The following is a 6,181-nucleotide window of genomic DNA, read 5'->3' as shown; positions in this document are numbered from 1 at the left end:
CCTTGAGCTGAAGAGCTGAGGGACAGCGCCCAGGCCCAGAGTTCAAGCCCCATGACCGGACCAAAAAAAAAGGAAGTGGAGATCTCAGGATGAGGGTCTGAAGTCAGCTCAAGCAGGAAAGTCCATGACACTTTTAGCTCCAATAAACCCACCCCAAAAGGCCAGATATGAAAAAGCCAACAGACTCTTCAACCCCACTACTAGCACAAAAACAAACCCTATGTTTTAACTCAAACAACCCAATTCTTTAAAAAAAAAAAAAAGACAAGAAAACTGAAAAGTACAAAGAATTTCTTTTTATTTTTCTACTCATTCTTTTTCTTTTTTTGCCAGTCCTAGGGCACTCAGGGCCTGGGCACTGTCCCTGAGCTTCTTTTTTACTCAAGGGAAGCACTCTACCACTTGAGCTGTAGCACCACTTCTGGCTTTTTCTGTTTATATAGTACTGAGGAATCAAACCCAGGGCTTCATGCGTGATAGGCAAGCACTCTACCACTTAGCCACATTCACAGCCCTTTCTACTCATTCTTTCCTTATTAACTTCGGTGACTCTTCTCTTGAGAAGCACCCCGAATCCGAGGTCTTTCCTCTATGTTCCCACAACACTCTCAACTTGTATCATGGTATATGGCACATCACTGAAATGGACTATTTTAATTGTATGGTTCCCATATTGGGTAATGACTGCTTTGAAGCAGGGACTAAGCAGAGGCTCAGCGACTGCTAAAAAGACAAAACAACAAAAAAAAACTTTAAATGTTGAACAATAAAGAAATAGATAATTGATTCTGGTGCTCAGTAGAATCTGGCAGATATTGGGGGAAAAAAGAATAAGATACATGATAAATACATAGTAATGTTAAGAGAAAAGGTGGGGAGCATGAGAGAAGGGAAGAAAAAGAAGAGAGAGCAGAGACAGGCTACAAGAATCCCAAAAATGGTGGTGGGGGGGATTGGGAGAGAAAAAAACTGGGCGAAAATGAGGGACGGGGGGGTGACACTGTTAAAAAAAAAAAAAGGACTCACTACCCCAGTTATGTAACTGTAGTCACTCTGTACATCGCCTTTACAATAAAAATTTAAATTAAAAAAATTGGGAGTTGAGCCAAGCGTTGGTGTCTCATGCCTGTAATCTTAGCTACTCAAGAGGCTGAGATCTGAGGATCATGGTTCAAAGCCAGCCTAGGCAAGAAAGTCCGTGAGACTATTATCTCCAATAAACCACCAAAAAACTGGAAGTGGCACTGTGACTCAAGTAGTAGGCGCTAGCCTTGAGCTGAAGAACTGAGGGACAGCGCCCAGGCCCAGAGTTCAAGCCCCATGACCAACAACATCAACAAAAAAGGAGTCGGAAATGGTGGCGCACAACAGGACCGCGTGGGCAGCCTGGGCAGTTAGTGACACCTTCCTTCAGAAACAAAATATAAATAAATAGGGCTGGTGGCATGATTTGAAATCAAGTCCTGTGTTCAACAGAATTGGGGGAGGGCGCCACAAATACAACATACACAAAAACAACATAATTGTGTGTGCATTGCAGATTTACTGGTGAATTTTTTTTGTTTTTGGTCTGTCATGGGGCACTGTCCCTGAGCTTTTGCTCAACGCCACTTCTGGGTTTTTCTGTTTATGTGGTACTGAGGAATCAAACCTAGGGTTTCATGCATGCTAGGCAACCACTCTACCACTAAGCCACATTCCCAGCCTGGTAAATTTTATTTCTAAAAATAGAGGCCTACAATAGACACATAAAGAAATGCTCAACTTCTCTAGCCATAAAAGAAATGCAAATCAAAACAACATTGAGATCCCACTTCACCCCAGTTAGAATGGCTATAATCAAGAAATTGCGGGATATGGGATGGGATGGGAAGGGGAAACAAAGGAGGAGGCAACAATGCTTGACAAGAAATGTACTCATTATCTTTCCCAGGTAATTGTAACCCCTCTTTACAGTATTTTCACACATACACGCACAAAAAAATATATATAAAAGAAATTGCATGGGGCTGAGAAGGTGGCTCAGTAGTAGAGTGCTTGCCTTGCATGAATAAGGCCCTTGGTTCGATTCCTCAGCACCACATAAGCAGAAAAAGCTGGAAGTGGGGCTGAGGCTCAAGTGGTAGACTGCTAGTCTACACTTGTAGAGCTGAGGGACAGTGCAAGGCCCAGAGTTCAGGCCCTACGACCGACCAAAAAAAGAAATTGCAAAACAACAGATGCTGGAGGGGATGTGGCCAAAAGGGAATCCTACTGAATTGTTGGTGGGAGTGTAAACTTGTTTAACCACTTTGGAAAGCAGTATGGAGGTTCCTCAAAAAACTCCACACAGGGCTGGGAAGGTGGCTCAGTAGTAGAGTGCTTGTCTTTCATGCATGAGGCCCTGGGTTTGATTCCTCAGCACCACATAAGCAAAAAGAAAAAAGCCAGAAGTGGCGTTGTGGCTCAAGTGGTAGAGCGCTAGCCTTGAGTCTACACTTGTAGAGCTGAGGGACAGTGCAAGGCCCAGAGTTCAGGCCCTACGACCGACCAAAAAAAGAAATTGCAAAACAACAGATGCTGGAGGGGATGTGGCCAAAAGGGAATCCTACTGAATTGTTGGTGGGAGTGTAAACTTGTTTAACCACTTTGGAAAGCAGTATGGAGGTTCCTCAAAAAACTCCACACAGGGCTGGGAAGGTGGCTCAGTGGTAGAGTGCTTGCCTTGCATGAATAAGGCCCTTGGTTCGATTCCTCAGCACCACATAAGCAGAACAAAAAAAAGCCGGAAGAAAATGTGGTATATATACAATGGAATTCTATACCTCCATCAGAAAGAATGACGTTGTCCCAATTGTTAGGAAATGGAAAGACCTGGAAAAAATTATGTTAAGTGAAGCAAGCCAGGCCCAAAGAAACATAGGTTCCATGGTTTCCCTTATTTGCAATAACTAGTATATGTCTAGGACAAGCAGAAAAGGTCCTAGAAAAGATCAAAAGCTATGTACATTGACCATATAAGATGATGTTAAGCAAAATGAGATGTCTTGGGAGACAGGGACCCAAGTGGTTTTTTCTTTCTTGCTATTTTTTTTTTTTGGGTCCAGTCGTGGAGCCTGAACTCTGGGCCTGGGTGCTGTCCCTCAGCTCTTCAGCTCAAGGCTAGCGCTCTACCACTTGAGCCACAGCACCACTTCTGGCTTTTTTCTTTTTGCTTATGTGGTGCTGAGGAATCGAACCCAGGGCCTCAAGCATGCAAGGCAAGTGCTCTACCACTGAGCCACCTTCCCAGCCCTCTTGCTATTTTTTTTAAGGTACTTATATTGTACTATGTGATTTTTTTTTGTTGTTGTTTCTTTGGTATGTTCCTCCCCACGGTATAACCCCTGTTTTCACTGTATTTGATTGCGGTGCCCTGCATCTTGTATATACACTTTTCTAATTGGGGGAGAGGAAGGGAAAAAACAAAATGCTTAAATAGGGATACACGTTGACCCATTTTAACAAAGAGATGTACAAGACACTATGTCGAAAACGAACTTTGTAACTTTGGGGGAGGGGGCGAGGAAGGAAAGGATGGTAGGGGAAAAACAAATAGGAGGTAACAATGCTCTATAAGAAATGTACTCATTACCTTACTCATGTAACTGTAACCCCTCCATACAGTATTTTCACAATAAAAAACGTATTTAAAAAAAATAGAGGCCTAGAAGTTGGGCACTGGTGGCTCACGCCTGTAATCCTAGCTACTCAGGAGGCTGAGATCTGAGGATCACGGTTCAAAGCCAGCCCGGGAAGGAAAGGTTGGGAGACTCTGATCTCCAATAAACCATTCAGAAAACTGCAAGTGGCGCTGTGGCTCAAGTGGTAGAGCGCTGGCTTTGAGCTGAAGAGCTGAGGGCCAGCGCTCAGGCCCAGAGTTCAAGCCCCACGGACAAGAAAGAAAAGAAAAAAAGAAAGAAAAAGAAAAAGATAGCGGCCTACTCAGAATCCACTGGAAGGAGCCGGAGCTGGTGACAGCTGTGTGGAGAAGGAAGAAGCTCCCACGGGACGAGACTCCTTTCTCCGAAAAGGGCTAAAGCATGCCAAGAGAAGCCCGGCGACGAGCCTCCCGAAATGGTGCCACGGGAGTTACGGACACCGCGGCCTCACAGGGCACGGAGCACACGGGACGAAGCTCGAGGGGAAGAGCGGACAGTGCGCGCCCGGATGAGAACCTCAGATCCCGGGTAGCAAAGGGACGCCAAAGCATCGACCCCGCAGAGGGGAGGGCGGCGCCGGGGAGGGCGACGCGGCGCCACTCCGGGGACCGAAGGGGCCTAGGAAAGCCGAGCACGACCGGAGCTGTGAGGAGAAGGGGCCCCGTAAGCCAAGAGAAAACTTGTCAATAAATTACAAACGCAAAGCAGCCACAACAAAAACCTAAGAACTTCACATGGAAACGCCCTAAGAACCACGCAGACACGAAACAGACCCTACCGTCCGCTGCAGTGCCCTTGTCTTCTTCCGGGACGCAGGTGAAGAACGACTGGCCAGGCGACGCAGCCGCCTGCCGCAAAGCACGCCCGCAGCGCGACGTCTGCAGGGCGACACCGGGAGCCGCGCCCCTGCCGTGGAAACCAACCCCACCTCTCTGCGCCTGCGCACCCATCTCTTTGTCCTCAGGGGATAGTCACAGGTCTTTGACCTCTAGGAAGCCTAATCTTCCACGACTGTTTTGAATCCCTTTGTATCCGATTCTCTGCTGTGTGTGCTTGAGAGTAAACACCAGTGTGAGTAATAACGATACGTTGGAATGTGGGAAGAAAATAGAATATACATGTATTTTTATCTAAAGCTTTACAAATCATATATATAGTATATGTATATAATATACATATATGTATTTATGTATATTGGTGCTGGTTTTGGGGCTTGAACTCAGGGCCTGGGCGCTGTCCCTGAGCTTTTTGCTCAAAGCTAGTGTTGTACCACTTAAGCCACAGATCCACTTCCAGCTTCTGCATGGTTAATTGGAGATGAGAATCTTAGATTTTCCTGCCTGGGCTGGCTTTGAACTGCGATCCTCAGATCTCAGCTTCCTGAGTAGCTACAATTAGAGGCGTGAACCACTGGCACCTGTCTCCCAATCTCTACTATGCATCCCAGCCTGGCCTGAATCATTCTATACACCATCACATTTCTCTCCACAAATGGGTTAATTGCCTCCAAAGCCAAGGATCACGCATTCTGGAGATCATTCCTAAGATCTACAACTTTCTCCATGGCCCACTCAACTAGTTTTATTAGTACTCAATGCATGTTCAGTACTGGTGGTATATGGGGTGTATGGAATTGGTAAATCACAGCTCTTGCCCAGAAAGTACTAGTGATAAAGTATTATCATCACCCTTCTCTGGTTCTCCTTCCTCCCTTATCCTTTTACCCCCTTTCTTTTTCTTCTCCTCATCCTCCTTTTTGTTTTCTGCAGTGCTGGGGATGGAACCCTGGGTCTCATATACTAGGCAAGTACTCATATCACCACACTATACCCCTAGCATCCCGATACCTTGGATTTTAGTGCTACATATTCCAGATCACTTAACACAACCTTGGCATTGTGTATCAAATATTCTTTCGACAAGTTTCCAGCTCTTCAATTTTTATTGCTTGACAAGTCACCCTTAAATGCAAACTTCATTGTATTACTCCTCAGAAGTACCATACATGCTCGTGTGACTAATTCTTTTTTTTTTGGGGGGGTCCATTCGTGGGGCCTGAACTCTGGGCCTGGGCGCTGTCCCTCAGCTCTTCAGCTCAACGCTAGCACTCTACCACTTGAGCCACAGTACCACTTCCATTTTTTTCTTTCTTTTTTTTTTTTGCTTATGTGGTGTTGAGGAATCAAACCCAGGGCCTCATGCATACAAGGCAAGCACTCTACAACTGAGCCACCTTCCCAGCCCCGTGTGACTAATTCTTTAAACCTAATGTTCACGTCTTTACCCCAAAGATGACTGAATGTGAACTAAAGATCTTCCTGTGGTATCATGCCTGGTAATAAGTTTCAAAAAGTAAAAGAAGCCGGGCGCCGGTGGCTCACGCCTGTAATCCTAGCTACTCTGGAGGCTGAGATCTGAGGATCTCGTTCAAAGCCAACCCTGCAGGAAAGTCCATGAGACTTTTTTTTTTTTTTTGGGTCCGGTCATGAGGCCTAAACTCT

The 6,181-nt window shown here is 45.7% G+C and overlaps 1 protein-coding gene across 1 annotated transcript in view; it reads right to left on the bottom strand.

Moving 5' to 3' along the window:
- Nucleotides 1-4,541, bottom strand: part of Ndufs5 (NADH dehydrogenase (ubiquinone) Fe-S protein 5, 15kDa (NADH-coenzyme Q reductase)) — a 36,880-nt gene extending 32,339 nt beyond the window's left edge. Inside the window, exon 1 of the mRNA XM_013016830.1 lies at nucleotides 4,459-4,541. The gene's annotated coding sequence lies outside the window, so the exon portion shown is untranslated. The remainder of the gene's footprint in view (nucleotides 1-4,458) is intronic.
- Between the last annotated feature and the right edge of the window lie 1,640 nt (nucleotides 4,542-6,181).

The sequence above is a fragment of the Dipodomys ordii genome, unplaced genomic scaffold (genome assembly GCF_000151885.1).
Source record: "Dipodomys ordii isolate 6190 unplaced genomic scaffold, Dord_2.0 Scaffold33, whole genome shotgun sequence".
NCBI lineage: Eukaryota > Metazoa > Chordata > Mammalia > Rodentia > Heteromyidae > Dipodomys > Dipodomys ordii.
Note: the sequence above shows the minus strand (reverse complement) of the source record. Positions and strands in the feature narration are given on the sequence as shown.